Source organism: Neofelis nebulosa, chromosome 17 (genome assembly GCF_028018385.1).
Source record: "Neofelis nebulosa isolate mNeoNeb1 chromosome 17, mNeoNeb1.pri, whole genome shotgun sequence".
Taxonomy (NCBI): Eukaryota; Metazoa; Chordata; class Mammalia; order Carnivora; family Felidae; genus Neofelis; species Neofelis nebulosa.
This window is the reverse complement of record NC_080798.1, coordinates 60,874,536-60,889,379: the sequence shown is the minus strand read 5'-3', so window position 1 is coordinate 60,889,379 and position 14,844 is coordinate 60,874,536. Positions and strand designations below refer to the sequence as shown.

Genomic DNA, 14,844 nt, shown 5'->3' with positions numbered 1-14,844 from the left:
CAACCATCCATCCATCTGTCCATCCATCCATCTGTCCATTTGTCCATCCATTCATCCATCTATTCATCCATCCATCCATCCATACACCCATCCATCCATCCATGCATCCACCCACCCACCTATCCATCCATCCATCCATCCATCCACCCATCCATCCTTCCACATATCCATCTACCCACCATCCACCAATCCATCTACCTATCCATCCATCCATCCATCCACCCATCCACCTACCCATCCAACCATCCATCCATGATCCATCCACCCACCCACCTATCCATCCATCCATCCATCCATCCACCCATCCAACCTCCACATATCCATCTACCCACCATCCACCAATCCATCTACCTACCCATCCATCCATCCATCCATCCATCCATCCATCCATCCATCCTTCCACATATCCATCTACCCACCCATCCACCAATCCATCCACCTATACTTCCATCCATCCACCCACACACCCATTTATCATCCATCCATCCATCCATCCATCCACCCATTCATCTGCCCTCCCACCTCACTCACCTACTCAGCCATCTATTCATTGTCAGGACTAGAATTCAGGTCTGTGGTCTCAAGTGTTGGACTTTAGCCTTGGCTCACTGCAGGGCTGAGGGAGCAAAATCTTGGGAGTAAGCAAGTGCCCCATCATGTAACCCTTAATACCCTGAAAGAAAACCTGACATGACTGGAGTTGGGTGGCCTGGGTGCCCAGAGAACTACCACCAACAGCCTCTGTCCCATGGCTGGGAGAAGGGACAAGCTGTCCCCTCCCGTAGGCTCACTCCTGCTCAGCCTGGGGTCCTGTGGGAGGAGGGACCTTATGTGGCCATCTGGAGTCTGGATGACCCCTTTCTGCTTGAGCCTGTGGAGGATCTCCGGGCCTTGTAGGCCAGAGCTGAGGCTAGGGGTTGGGGAGCCAGACTTGACCCATGATGTGGCCTGTCCTTCCCCTGGAGTAGATGCTCATGCATCCCCTCGAAGGGGACAGTGGCCTGCTGTCTCTCTGCCCCTCCCTATCTCCTGTGCCGTCCCTGGTTGCCCTCTCTGGGCCTGCTCGAACGTGCCAGGGTCCTTGAAGACACTCCCATGCTACCCTGATAACAGAGCTGACTGCCGATGTCCCAAACAGGCAGAGCGACCTGCCTAGGACACCAAGAGTCACGGATGGAGCGGGGTGCAATCCCACGTGTCCTGAGTCTCGGGCTAGAGGTCCCATGCTGTGGCCGCCAGCCAGCCCATGGCTGAGCCCACCCAAGGCTCCTGTCTCTGCCGCGGTTCTCACAGCCGGGTTAGTCTGGAGAGACTGATCCCTCTGAGGAGGCTGCTGGGCTTGGAGGGTCTCCAAAGCAGGCACACCTGGGAGAGAGGGCTGGCTGCCTGGGGTGCTCTCGGAGCGGCCCAGCTGGCCTCTGCTCAAACTTGAGGGTCACATGCCCATGTGCCAACCAAATGCAGCCCCTCAGTGGCCTGGGCAGGGCCAGCAGCAGCACCGCCACCAGCCTGCGGAGCCATGAAGTGATACATCATCGTCCGAAGACTCGGGGCTTGGGGCTCTTTGTTACACAGCAGTAGACAGCTGTGGTACTCGGGGGCCCTCGGCTTTAGTGTCCTCATCTGTTAACGGGGATAACATAGCCCCATGGGGTGGCTGCTCACTAAATGAGATGGCACGGGTCAGGCTGTCAGCACGGTGAGCGCTGCCCAGGGACCACTGGCTGTAATGCCATCACCTGCTTTGTCCCCAGACCCATGAAAATGGCCCCTCTGCTGGAGGGAAGGGATGTGGATCTGATCTGGCCACGTGGTCACGGGTTCCACCCTAGATGTTTGGGCTGAGTGAGATCTAAGTTCCTGCCTGGAAGTCCTGTCTCCCTCCTGGGGTGCCGGCCGCACTCCTGCCCCCCAGCTCCCCGGACTTCGCGTCCGTGCCCTGCGTGCGGGGCCAGCATGGGACGTGAGGGGCGGGAAGACCGGACCCCCAGGCCCCCCGCCGGTCACCGTGAAGAGGCAGACGGCGCAGAGGGATCCTTCCGACTGCACGGCCAGGGGGCTGGGATCAAAGGCCCCAGCCGGGGAAGCAGAGGGATCGCTTCTTCCGGCATTTTCTTTATTTGCCCATAGAGAGCACTTTCTGAGCATTTTGTTTTGTCTTCTCTGACCGGGCTCTGTCCAGCATGCCGACGAGGCCTTGCACTGCCAGCCTGGTGGGGCGGCACCCTCTCCCACGCGTGGCCCTGCACAGCAACAGAGGTGCCTGACCTGTGCCTCAGGGTCTGGCCCCAGCGGCAGGCTGGAGGCTGGGTTCCTGTCTGCTGTCACTCCCACACACCCAGGCCCAGCCCGTCTGGGACAGGAGGGGCCCGAGGTCATCCCAGGCTGGGAATGCCGTTTGCGGCCACTGAGACCTCGATTCAAATGTCCAAAAGAAATCTTGCAGGGGAGAATCTATCCATCTATCATCTATCTAGCTATGTTTATATCCATTTATATCTCTATGTGTGTATTGATCTATCGTCTACTGATCTATCAATCTATCATCTATCAATCAATCATCTATCTCTCTATCTATCGACCTATCACCTATCACTCTATTATCTCTGTCTCTATCCCTTCACTGACTACCTACATAACTACCCACCACTCTCCTCTATCTCACATATACGTACATAATACTTACGTAAATGTTTGGATTCGTATTTATTTGCTGGGCAAAGATCACGAACGTAGGAAGGTGCACAGCCCTGCGCTCCCAGACCTATGGGAAAATCCTGAAACTTTCCAGCTCAATATCCCTCCTTCTTTACCCTAACCTTCCCCAGTAGCTGGGGGGGAGCCAGCAGACCCACATGACAAAGGGCCAAAGACTGGGGGAGAAGGAAAGAAAGGTTAGCCCACGTGACCCAGACCCGTCCCAGGGCCCTGCATCTGTCCCTGGGTCATGCAGACGGAGTGGACAGTGGGCGTAGATTCACCAACGAGAGGCTTCCCTGGGACCTCTTGCTGGGGTGCTGACAGGCGGGACAGGGGCCTGAGCCGTGGGGGCCTTTTTGCCACCCTCCAGAGGGTCTCCCGAGAGTGGGGCCAACACAGAGGAAGGCAGAGCCGTGAGACGAAGAGAGGCTGACTCCTGAGGCGCTGTCTGGGAACCTGGATCCAACAGTGCCTGAAGCCCACTTGTCATTCCAAGTTATTTTCAGTCCCGCCAGCCAGTAGGTCCCTTTCACGCTGTGTGACTTGTGTTTCTGTCACTTGGCAGTCACCCAAAGCGCCAGGATGTGAACATACGGCTGACGGCCAAGCTACAAGTAGGGTTACAAGGAGAAGTGACCGAGTGGTGGTGGAAGGCAGGTCGTGGAGGTGCTGAAGGGGTGCAGGGCATCCCCGTGGGTGTCTGCCTGGTGCAGGCCTGACCCCTCCTAAGCCCCCCAGGAGCTGCACGTACCCACAGTGGGGGTGACCAGCCAGGGAAGGTGAGGCAGAGCTCACCTCGGATAGCTCAGGGTCGTGACCTTCAGGGACACATGTCTAGAGGGGTGGCCGGTGGCCGTCTGAACGCAGCGAGTGCTCTGACCGATCGGGGCCACTGGGCGGGACCGACCTACAACGACCTCCCGGGGCCGGGGGCACATGTTCCGGAAGGTCGCCGGCCCCGGGCTGCAGGAAGACCAAACACGGGTGACAGAGGACTTTAGATTCGCGTGTCTGGGTTCAAGCCCTTCTCCTTGCTGGGCGTGCAGCTCAGAGCCTCCAATCCCAGGGCGCTCCCGTGACCCAGCCAGGGGGGTCCGTGAGAACACCAGCAATCTGGGCGTGGTCCTAGCACGGTGCCCGGAACGTGGTGCCCAGGACGGCACACACAGGCCAGGTGCGCAGTTTGCACACGCACAGCCACGGTCGTACCTTTAGCACTGAGTCACACAACATGACACGTGTGTGGCACACAGTATCACGCACAACACGCCCGGGGCCGTGTTCATATACACAAACCACCCGCGGTAACACAGGCCTGCTTGTAGCTATATCTGTACATCCACCTGTTTCCCGAGCTTCCCAACTGGCTGTCCGTGATTGGAAGAGAAACTTGCCCCTGAGGCCCCGCCTACACAGTCTGCCGCCAGGTAGAGGGGTGCGGGGCCATTTCACCCCCGGGGAACACCTGAGCCAGCAGTGAGGCAGTGTGGCCCAGGTCCCAGGGCAGGGAGGCCAGTGGGTGCAAAGCCACCACAGGGGAGCCGGGAGGGGGCACAGGGGAGCAGGAAGGGGGAGCAGGGAGTTGGGGGGGCACAGGGGAGTCGGGAGGGGGTACTGGGGAGCTTGGAGGGGATACAGGGGAGCTGGGACAGGGAACAGAGGAGTTGGAGGCACAGGGGAGCAGGGAGGGGGCACAGGGGAGTTAGGGGGACACAGGGGAGTTGGGAGGAGGCCCAGGGGAGCTGGGAGGGGGAGCAGGGAGTCAGGGGGGAGGCCCAGGGGAGCCGGGAGGGGGTACTGGGGAGCTTGGAGGGGATACAGGGGAGCTGGGAGGGGGAACAGAGGAGTTGGGGGGCACAGGGGAGCAAGGAGAGGGCACAGGGGAGTCGGGAGGGGGCTCAGGGGAGCAGGAAGGGGGCACAGGGGAGCAGGGAGGGGGTACAGGGCAGTTAGGGGGACACAGGGGAGTTGGGAGGGGGCCCAGGGGAGCCGGGAGGGGGAGCAGGGAGTCGGGGGGGCACAGGGGAGCCGGGAGGGGGTACTGGGGAGCTTGGAGGGGATATAGGGGAGCTGGGAGGGGGAACAGAGAAGTTGGGGGGCACAGGGGAGCAAGGAGGGGGCACAGGGGAGCAAGGAGAGGGCACAGGGGAACACGGAGGGGGCACAGGGGAGTCGGGAGGGGGGCACAGGGGAGCAGGGAGGGGGTACAGGGGAGTCAGGGAGGGACAGGGGAGTCGGGAGGGGGCTCAGGGGAGCAGGGAGGGGGCACAGGGGAGTCAGGGGGGCACAGGGGAGCAGGGAGGGGGTACAGGACAGGTTGAGAGGTCTGGGCGCTCTGGGATGGGCCAGGTGCCTGTGGGGACCCCGAGGACAGAGACCACACGCAAATGACCGTGCACAATCCTGAGGCCCGAGTTTCCGTGGACACCGTTGCCGGTCCCCTGCCTTCCAGGGCCATGAAATGACCAGGCCCGGCTGGTTCTAGGTGCTCGCCGGCCGGCGGGGGAGATGCCCACATGGCGAGCGAGGGAGCGAGGGGCAGGAGCCGGCTGGTGCACCTGCTGGTGGGGCGTCCGGGCGTCCTGCGGGCTGCCCCGGGTACTTGCCACGCCGTGGCGCCCCGCACATGTGCACGTGCCCGGCCTTCCACCCTGGGGGCCCCTGACAACTCTGAGAAACGGAGACTACACGTTGGGATGAGGGTATTTTGTTACGTCGGTTAAAGAAAATCTTCACGAAATTCGCGACCCCTCTTTCTTTTCCACACGAAGCCACTGAGGGATCGGAAGCGATTGGCTACCTTGCACTCTGCTTCTCTTGACGGCGCCGGTAACAGACGGCGAGCCCTTTCCTGCCGAGGCCCCACGGCTGCCCCACACCTGGGGGCCTTGCCACTGTCCCGGACGGCACGGGCCTGAGACGCCCGGTGGCCAGAAAGCTGGGCAAGGGGCGTCCACGCCACCTTCTGCGGGAACGATGCCAGTTGCCAGACAGCGGTCCTGCCCCACGGCTGGCGAAGCACTTCCCGGGAGGCAGGACTTGTGAGGCCCAGGGACGGGTGGGGGGGACCGAGGCTGGAGGAGGCGAAATGCTGGGACGAAGGCCCACGCCTGCCCGGCTGAGCCTCACCCTGAGCCCCTCCTCCAGCCCCTCCGCGATGGGGTCTCCTGGTCCCTGTGGGGCTCGGCTCAGAGCAGCCTGGGGAAAGTCCGGGTTCGCTCTTTTACTTGCTCTGGGGGGCCACGCACAGGAGGTCCTCAGGCCTAAGCGCACAGACCCAGGTGCCCACTGCCCAACGGCGGGCCCCTCCGGGAGCTTCCGAGACGTTAATTATTCCCCAGGCACCGGCCCGGCATAAATACAGCCTAGACATCCAAGAAAAGCACGCTGCCGGGATGGGGAGTCTTTCCCAGTGCTAAATGCAGCCTCGGCAACGGGCACGTTGGCGAGCGCCCTCAGATAACAATCGGATTCCGCAGGCCCCGAGCTGACCCTGCGGCGGGCACGCTCCCACTCACCGGGAGTGACCGCCGTGGCCGGGCGCAGAGGGCCGCCGGCTGTCTTTCTTCCGCTGGGAGGGCACTCCAGGGCGGGGAGCAGGAATGCACGTGGGCCGGTCCGCGTTTAGCGTGTATTTATAAATGGGGCACAGCTGCCAGCCGAGTGGTACCCGCGAGGTCAGCTTCCTGCCAGGTCCCGCGGCCAGATGTTTACTGAGATTGCAGAGAGACCGTTCCGCCCACGCGCGCCCAGATTCATTCCACATCTACGCTCCGAGGCTGCTCCGTGCCTGGGCCTGGCCGGGCTCCAGGCGCTCAGAGAGGAGAGGCACCCCGGGGACTTGAGACGTGGGACCGGCACACACGGGCTGGGTTCAGAAGGGAGCAAGGAGGGAAGGGGACTCGTGCCGCCTCGGGTGGGGGAAACCTTCTGAGAGAGGAGGCGGGGCAGGATGGGAGGTGGGTTTTGAAGGATAGATAGGAGTTTTCTGGACATCACGAGGAGGGAAAAATAGCACGGTGCCACGGGTTGGCGGTGAGCAAGGGGCGTGGTGCCAACCCGGGTGCCAGGAACACGGCATCCAGGGAAGAAAAGGTGAGAGTTTCAGCGGGTCCTGAGCCGCACGTGGGCGCGGTTTCCAGGGGAGCTTGTTAAGAGGCAGGTCCCAGGGCCACCCCATCGCACAGCTGGGCGAGGCCGGGCGCCTGATCTGGGGCCGCTGACCCCAGTCCGAGAAACCGAGGCTCAGAGAAGGAACGGAAGTCTGGAGGGGCTTCCTGGAGGCCGTGGGGGAAGAGGTGTGGGGGGATGGGCATCCAGGGGCTCCGCGGTTGAGGGACACCCGGACGCCGAGGTGCGCGGCGGCCACAGGCACACTGAGAGCCCGTGAGGGGCTGGTCGGAGCGAAGACTCCGATTAAACATAAGACACACACCGGACTCTGCCTCGGTTTTACACTGAGTGCCGCGGTGATGCTATTTCGGATGTCACGTGTTACAGAAAACGAACTGCATCCGTTGGCTTTACGTCCTTAAATGCGGCTCCCATCGCTTTCAAAACTGCCTGTGCACCTTGGTCCCCGGCTCACGCAGAACCGCAGACGTGCCCGCTCTCAGACACAGTGACGCTCTCACGCACACACACGCACGTGCTCAGGGCACACTCACACGTGAACACACGCAGGCACACACGTGTGCACACAGGTGCAGGCTCACACCCCCGATGCACACATGTTGAGTGGGGAGTGGTGGTGACTGTCCCAGAGCTGGCCAAGGACCCCGCGGGGGTGTCTTCCTCTCCTCGGCTGCCCCCTCATGGGCCCCTCGTGGCCTGGGGCAAAGGGGCCACGGACTTGTGCTGTGGTATGGGAGCCCTGTCAGAGTGGTGGCTGGAGGGCTCTCTCCCAAAGTGGGGCCGGCCCCCCTCGGTCCTGCCCTCCTCTTTCTAGAGTCGGTGGCCCCCCACTTCCTGTGTCTCATCCTCTCTCCCGGCCCCACCAGACGTCCCCGTCAGGCACCTGCGGACTTTCCTCCGGGTGCTAAGCGCAAAGCCACTGCCCACGTCCCCGACGGCCCCGGCCAGACTGTGAACTGTCGCAGTGGGGGTGGGGGGCACCGGAGCACAGCCTGGCCCCCGAGCGGCCGTGTGCCGGTGGCCGCTAGATACATGCGGGACACACAGAGGGCGCCCAGCACTGTGGCTGTCCTGGGGGGACTCTGAGCACCGGTTACGTATAGCTGAGGAGAAGTCAGACGGCCCAGGGGGACGCCGAGCCCCCAGCACCTCTGACCCTGCTGCCGTTGTGTCCCCGCGAGATACCGCTCAGCAAGGGCCAGGCTGGCGGTGCCCCGGAGCGCCTGTCAGCCGTTGCCCGCGAGAGCCGGGGAAGGCGGGTGCCCCTTGCCCTGTGTGCCCGGCGTCAGGTTAGGTGGCCTGGCCTGAGCCCCCGAGGCCTCTGACAGCTCCCTGCCAGGTGGGTTTCGGGCACATGTCTTCACCTCTCTGGGGTAAGAGTGGTGGATTCTGGTACTTACTGGGTATGTCCATTCTGATCGTGCATTCTGGAACTCTAAAAAGAGCCACAGGACAGGCTCGGGGGTCCCTGGGTCCGGGTTGGGGCAGGCCAGAGCTAAAGCCACAGGACAGGCTCGGGGGTCCCTGGGTCCGGGTTGGGGCAGGCCAGAGCTAAAGCCCCGTTGATCACCAGACCTCGGTGAGTGATGTTTGGGTCTCCTGGGGTCAGTGCCCCATAATCATGCGATTATTCCCTCTCTGCAGTGTGCGGGGAAGGCTGGGAGAAGGAAGAGCGGTAGAAGTTTCCGGCACTGTAGCAGGTCCCTCCCTGAGGGTCTGGGCCCTTCCCTCCAGGGACGCTGTGAGGAAGAGGACGGGAAACGTGTGTAGACAGCGGGTGCCCAGGAGAAGCCTCAGGCTGGGGCAGGGGCCAGAGGGCAGAGGGTCCCGCAGGACAGTCCCTGAGGCTGTGACTGCCACTCTCTCTGCCCCGACTTCCCCATCTGTGTGCCGCCGCGGACCCCGGGGTCCCGCTCCCGGACCCCGTCCTGGAGAAGTACAGAGACACGCCCCACAAAGACTCGCTCACACATGCCCCCGGCAGCACCGTTCACGGCAGCCGAGAGCCGCCGGTGGATGTGATGCACGCCACGGGGTCCGGCCACACAGCGGAGTATTACTCAGCCACAAAAAGGGACGAGGCACCGAAGCGTCCACAACGCGGACGCCCCGTGATGACGTTACGACCAGAAAACGTCAGGCGGTCGCAGAAAGAAAAACACTGTGATTTCATTCATGTGAAATGTCCTGAGCAGGCAAATCCAGAGAGGCCGAAAGTGGAGTCGTGGTTTCCAGGGCCGACGGGGGCCGGCGGGGTGTGTGTGTGTGTGTGTGTGTGTGTGTGTGTGACCGCCGCAGGGTGCACGGTTTTTTTCGGGGGGATGAAAGTGTTCTAGAAGGAGGCAGTGGTCGTGGTCGCACGGCCTCGTGAAGGCACTAAAACCACAGCACTTGCCCTTTAAAAGGGTGAGCCGGGTGCCGTGCGAGGTGTCCCCACCGTGCCGGGCTGACCGAGGACATGGGATGGCCCACCAGCAGCCGGCACACCGCCCCTGCCGAGGGCACACGTCCCCCAGCACCCGGCCCCGGTCCCGGGCTCCCTCCGCCCCGTCCAGTCAGGGGTCTCGGCACCAACCCCCCCCAACACCCGCCAGCACGAGCCCAGAGAAGCCCCGCTCTGCAGGGTCCCCAGGGGGCGGCTCCCGGCCAGCCACACGGGGGCCGGGGGGGGGGGGGGGCGGGCGCTGTTTGCACACGGACACCTTGGCCCAGCGGCCCTGCAGGAATGTGGAAAATGCAGCGGCCGCATCTGCAGGCGGCATCTGTACCCAGGCCGTCGGAAAGCCTCAGTGGCCGCTCATGAATGTGGATTTTGTTTGGCCTGTTTGCCTGGGACACGGGCCCTGTGAGGAGCCCTGAGTCAGGACACAGGCTGGGAGCAGGCGGCCAGGGATGGAATGTCCCCGTCCTGCCCTGTCCCGCCCACCCTGCAGCAGGGCCCGAGGGGTGAGGAGGGGGCCGCTGTCGTGGGCGCCCCCTCACGGCCCCGCGGCCTCCGCCCCTCGCTGGCCGCCGTCCCTGGGGTCCGGCTGTGCCCGGAAGGCAGCCTCACCCGGCCCCCGTGGGGCATCGCTGCCTAGTCCTGGCCTCGCAGCCAGGGCGTGGGCGCTGGCCGGGGGCTCCGAGGGGTCCCCGCGCCCACGCTGCTCCCCCTCCAGGCCCCCCGCGAGAGGAGGCCGCCCTGGGGGAGGGGGCACGGCTCCGCGGCGGCTCCCAGAGGCTTCGAGCACTGGGTGGTGGGAAACAGGGTGGCAAGGCGGCCTGGGGCCACCATCAGGGTTGGCCGGCAAAGCCCGGGGCCCCGGACGAGCCCTGCCATTCCCCGCCCCCCACCCCCCACCCCGCGGTCATACGCGGAGCTTCTATTTGGGACGCTCCTTCCCAAAGCTTGATCTGTGTGAACAGGGGTGTCATTCTCAGAGACCATCTCAATCCCGACAAGGGCTGGGTGAGTAGTGAGCAGAAAACCTATAGCTCGACGCCGGGGTCACGGCCCCCAAACGGCCAATGGAGTCGCTGACCTCACTCTCTGGTGGCTGGGAAGCGGGACGGGGGGGTCCCCTGCCTGGCCTGCCACCTCGCTTCCTAGCCCTCCCCAGAGCTGGCCTGACGTGCCGGGGCCAAGGGAGCATCTACGAGAGAGGGACGCTGACCCACAATACTGAGGGTCCCGGACGCTCGGCAGCACCGACGGGGGAGGAGGCCAGCGGTGATAGAGGTCTGCCTCTCCGGCCCCCAGAAGGGGCGGCTTCCCGCGCCCGTATGTGACAGGATGCGAGTGACGTCCTCAGGAGCAAGGACAGCGGTCTAAAGTGTGACCGCCGCTCCCGCTCTGGGTACCTTTGGGTGGCTCCCTGGGTGGACACGGCCCCACAGCGTGCAGACGCCTGCTAAGCAGAGTCTGGGCTGGGTGTCCCTGTGTAGTGAACGACCTGCTCAACTGTACAGGCCCACTCTTCCTTCTACCCAGGGAAACGGTGGGTCCTCAGCTGACCTCACGGCGGGACTAAAGTATAAGATTGCAATCGGTCCCCGAGGACAGTATCTGTCACCCCAGCCACGGCTACGGAGACACAGTGAGGATAAACCAGCAAGGGACAGGCCAAAGAAACAGGACCTTGGCACCTGCGAGGCCGTCCGTCTCTATCCTACATCCTCCACCACGCTCCGTTCAGCCTCCAACACAGTCAGCGGGTTCTATCAGAGAACTAGGTTGGCAACAGGACCCCAGGATCCCCCGGCCAGTGTGGGCCGAGAGCCCCTCCGTCGGGCTCGGCAGGGACAGGGCTTTGAAAGGCGGACATGTGACTGCCCACCCCCGACGAAGGGTGGGATGCCGGAAGGGTTGAGGGCGGAGCAGAGGGCAGTTCTGACGGGGCAGGGGACCACACGCCATGGCAAGGAGGCGGCTGGCAGGTGGAGAAGGGAGACAGGATGCTGGGTGTCCGGTGGGGGGGCGGGGTGTGAGGTCACAGGCAGGAGGTGGAAAGGGGGAGCAGCGTCCCGAGAATGGGCCCCGGGGACTGCGGTCAGGGAGGAGAACGGGGTGGGACGGCGGCCAGCCTGGAATGCAGGTTTCCAGCTTTAGCTGTCGGCAGCAGTGGGACGGGGAGCTGGTCACACCCTTCCCGGTCTCGTCCCTTCTGCACCCATGTAGAATGAACCAAAGTGGAGGTGGGCCAGCCGGCTGGGGTGGGCCGGGGAGAAGTGGGCAAGGAGCCCCCGGCAGGGCCCCGGCTGCGCCTGCAGGGTCCTTCCCACGGGCCCCGCGGGTCTCCCCGGCCGCGTGGGGGGGGGGGGGACCCACCAGAGCTAGCGTCTGCTGTGCTCGCAGCGTGTCAGGCCCGTGCTGTGGGTGCCCGGTACCTCGGCCCGCCCCTGGGCCCGGGCAGGTCTCCCCACTCTCCTGATGGAGACATCGAGCTCAGGGACGCTGGGGGCTTGCCCACACAGCCCCGGGCAGCTGCTTCTGGATCCTGCACCCTTCCCCACCGCACCACCTCCCCTGAACTCTGAGCCCCTCATCTTGGAGAGAAAGCAGACGGGTAACCGAATCTCAGTAAGAGTCAAAGCCAGGAGGAAGGTGGGGGTGGGGCTTGGCTAGGAAGTCTCCGGGCTCCGGAGGAATCCACAGTGTGAACTGATGTCTCTTTGGCACCATCAATGGTGGCGGGGTTCCAGAAGAAAGGAGGTGGGAACAGGTCTCTGCTTCCAGGCCACCCCGGTGTCGAGCGGACGTGAAGTCGGGGAGGAGACCCGCTGACTTTCTCCCAGGGAGGGAGGCGGGATGATGCCTGACCCGGAATGTCAAGTCAGAAAAGGTGCAGGACCCGACACGATTAGGCTTCAAGGGGACATAATCTCTCTATTAACATTCTCCAAAGCCAACCGTGTGTAAGACTTAACCCGATGTGCCGTGTGCTCCTCGGGATGACAGGACCGGAGTCGACGGAAACCACAGGTAGGAGGCTTTTCCCTCAATCTGCAGCACAGCCTTCTCATAACCTCCGGCACATTGTAGGGGTGGGACCATGGGATGGGTGGCTGTGACAGGCAGTGAGGTCCCCGGCGATGGGGGTATTCAAGCAGAGGCAGTAACCTGGAGGCAGGGTCTGGGGGAAACTGGGGCAGTGATGAGGGAGTTGTCTCTAAGTTGATCTCTGAGTTGTCTTTGACCCTGAAGTCCCGGGACTTGCCGGCTCCCACGCTGCCCCTGGCTGCAGCCGGCCCGGGCTACAGGCAGAGGGGCCACTCGCCCTTCGACGGTGCCTCCCCCCCACCCCCCCACGCCCAGATGCTGTGGGGGCCGCACGCTCCCCTGGAGGTGCCCCAGCCTCCTTTCTGCCTCACACACTCCTCCCCGGGCGAGGCTCTCGACAAGCTCTGCCCTGTGCTTCTGGAAGCTGCCAGGCCGGGCACATGGCACACGAGGGCACGCCCTCCTTCCTGGGCACCTCAGGGGCTGCCCTGGCCGCCCTTCCTTCCTAAGACTGTAATCTGTCCCAGCTTCCCGCCAGCCGCCCCCCTCCCCCGCCCCAGCCTGATACCAACCTGGCGTTTTACCTGCTTGTCTGGTTTCTTATCGGGGAGGCAGGGGCTTGCTGGGTTGGGGGCTCCTGGGGTGGCGTGGGGCACAGAGAGGGCTCCGTCAGGCAGTAGTGAGGGCACGGGGAGAGGCACCGGCCCCTGCCGCTCTCTGGCTGTGCGGCATCGGCCCGGTTACCTAACCTCTCTGATCCTCGGTTTCCTCACCGACACTGGGGGTACCCCCGATCAGGATACGAGCCTTCCACACAGTAACACGTGGCACAGTCCCTACCCATCCCGAGCCAACGGCCCGAAGAGCGGTCCGCAAGGAGTTAAGGGCCTCAGCCACCGCCAGAGCGCAGGAGGCCAGCCCAAGCGAAGCCCCGTCTGTGCCTCCGACCCCGCTGCCTCCGTGGCCCAGGGCGCGGGGGCAGGGTCTGGGTGACCGCGGGAAGTCCCCGCGAGCCCCGGGGCTGGCCTTCCCTTCCGGCCGCCGCCGCGCGGCGCCGCGTCCCCACGGGTCCCTCCGGCCCGACTCCCTAGGCGCGCCCGGCCGGCCGGGGGCGCGGGCCGGGTGTGGGCGCCGCGTGGCCTCCCCGCAAGAGCGCAGCGGCGGGGAGCCCCGGGCGCCCGAAAGACCCGCCCGGGCCCGCGCGCTGCCCCCGCTGCCGCCCTGGCCGGCTCGCGCCCGGCCGAGCGCGGGGGCGGCACGCCCCGGGGGCAGCCCGGAGGAGGCGGCAGCCGGGCTCCGGGGGTGGGGGTGGGGGTGGGGGCAGCCGCTCCGGCCCGCAATGAATGAGCCGGCCCGCGGCCGCGCGCGCGCCCCCGCCCCGGCCCCGCTCCCCGGAGGCCCGGCTTTCCGGAGGCCCCGCTCTGCGGCCCCCGGCGGGCACGCAGCGGCGGGCGCTGGGCTGCACTTTGCGAAGCGCCCCGCGGGGCCGGCCCGGGCTCCGCGAGCGGCGCCGGGCAGGGCGGAGGCCGGCCTCGAAGCGCCGCGGCCCCCGCCGAGCCCCCGGCGCGCCCTGGCGTTCGCGGCGCGGCGCGTCCCGGGCCGGGCGAGCGGGGTCGGGGGGCCGCGGGGAGGGTCGCCCGGCCCCGCCGGAGCGCGCCGCCGAGGGCGCCCGGGACGTGGCGGGTCGCGGGCGGCCAGGTGACCCGCCGCGCAAACCCCCCGGTCCGCGCGCACTGCCCAGGCGCCGCGCGGCCACACTCACCTCCCGCTCCGAGGGCCCCGCTCCGTTCGCCGCGCTGGCGGACACGATCGAGCTCCCGGCACGGCCGCGGCGGCCCCGGCGCTCTGGGCGCGGAGGGCAGTCCTCATCCCGACCGCAGGCCGCCCGGGCCGCGCAGACGGGCCGCCCGCCCGCCGGGCACCGAGCCGCCCCGCCGCCGCTGCTGCTGCGCCGCGCTCTGCCCCTGCGGGCGGGGTGGGGAGAGGAGGGGAGCGGCCTCCACCCGCTTCCCAGGTCGGGCCGCGCGCGCGGGGCCAATCCTCGCGAACAAGCTCCCGGCAGCGGCTGGGTGCTCCGGGGGGCCCTCCGCCCAGCCCTGGGCAGCGCGCGCGGTCGGCCCCCAGGCACAGCCGGCTTCGGTTACAAACTTCAAACCCCTGCGTCCCACCCCCCCCCGCCCCCCCCACCCCCCACCCCCCAGCTATTTTTAGCAGCACTCTTCCTAGGTGTCTGTTTCACGGGACGCGCTCTGGTGATCCGGGTCCCTGATGGGAAAGGTATGGAGCCACCAAGCCGGGGCCCACACCCCTCGCCAGCCCACCCCGGCCTGGCAGCGCTGAACCGCTCGGAGGCGCCCGACGCGCTCCGCACTATTTTCAAAACCGGGGGGCCGAAGTGTGTCCGTGTGGTTTCCGGTGGCTCCTCCACCCCCACCCCCTCCCGGCCTCCTGTCTGCACAGGTTGGGACACCTCACATACTTGCCCCTTCCGCTTCTGCAGGGAGGATGGGGGGGGGGGGTGGTCATGCCAC

At 65.3% G+C, this 14,844-nt stretch overlaps 1 protein-coding gene across 2 annotated transcripts in view; it reads right to left on the bottom strand.

The window, feature by feature from the left end:
* Nucleotides 1–14,844, bottom strand: part of ZNF469 (zinc finger protein 469) — a 113,957-nt gene that overhangs the window by 32,332 nt on the left and 66,781 nt on the right. Inside the window, exon 1 of one of the 2 annotated variants that reach the window (XM_058706105.1) lies at nucleotides 14,076–14,379. The exons of the other annotated variant lie outside the window; for it this stretch is intronic. The gene's annotated coding sequence lies outside the window, so the exon portion shown is untranslated. Of the gene's footprint in view, nucleotides 1–14,075; nucleotides 14,380–14,844 lie in introns of those variants that run through there. 2 annotated transcript variants of the gene reach the window in all.